The sequence below is a fragment of the Alligator sinensis genome, unplaced genomic scaffold (assembly GCF_000455745.1).
Source record: "Alligator sinensis unplaced genomic scaffold, ASM45574v1 scaffold201_1, whole genome shotgun sequence".
NCBI classification, from domain to species: Eukaryota; Metazoa; Chordata; order Crocodylia; family Alligatoridae; genus Alligator; species Alligator sinensis.
In genome coordinates, this window is record NW_005842661.1 from 158756 (window position 1) to 158997 (window position 242).

The window sequence follows — 242 nt, forward strand, 5'->3', positions numbered from 1 at the left end:
AGCAGGAATTTCTTCAGAGCCACTCCTGTGCCAGCCTCTGCCAGCAAGAAGCACTGTAGAGAGCAGGGCCAGGAGCACTGGTGGTGGGGGTAGCTGGTGGCTTGTCCAGCCCTAAGTCCTGTCAGCAGCGAGTGGTGTGGGCATGCTATAGAATCATTGGTTTTGGCACTGAAGTGAAGTTTATTTAATTTCTAGAGTTGTTTATCAAGTCTCACGCTTACCTTGCTATCCAAAAGGAAGGC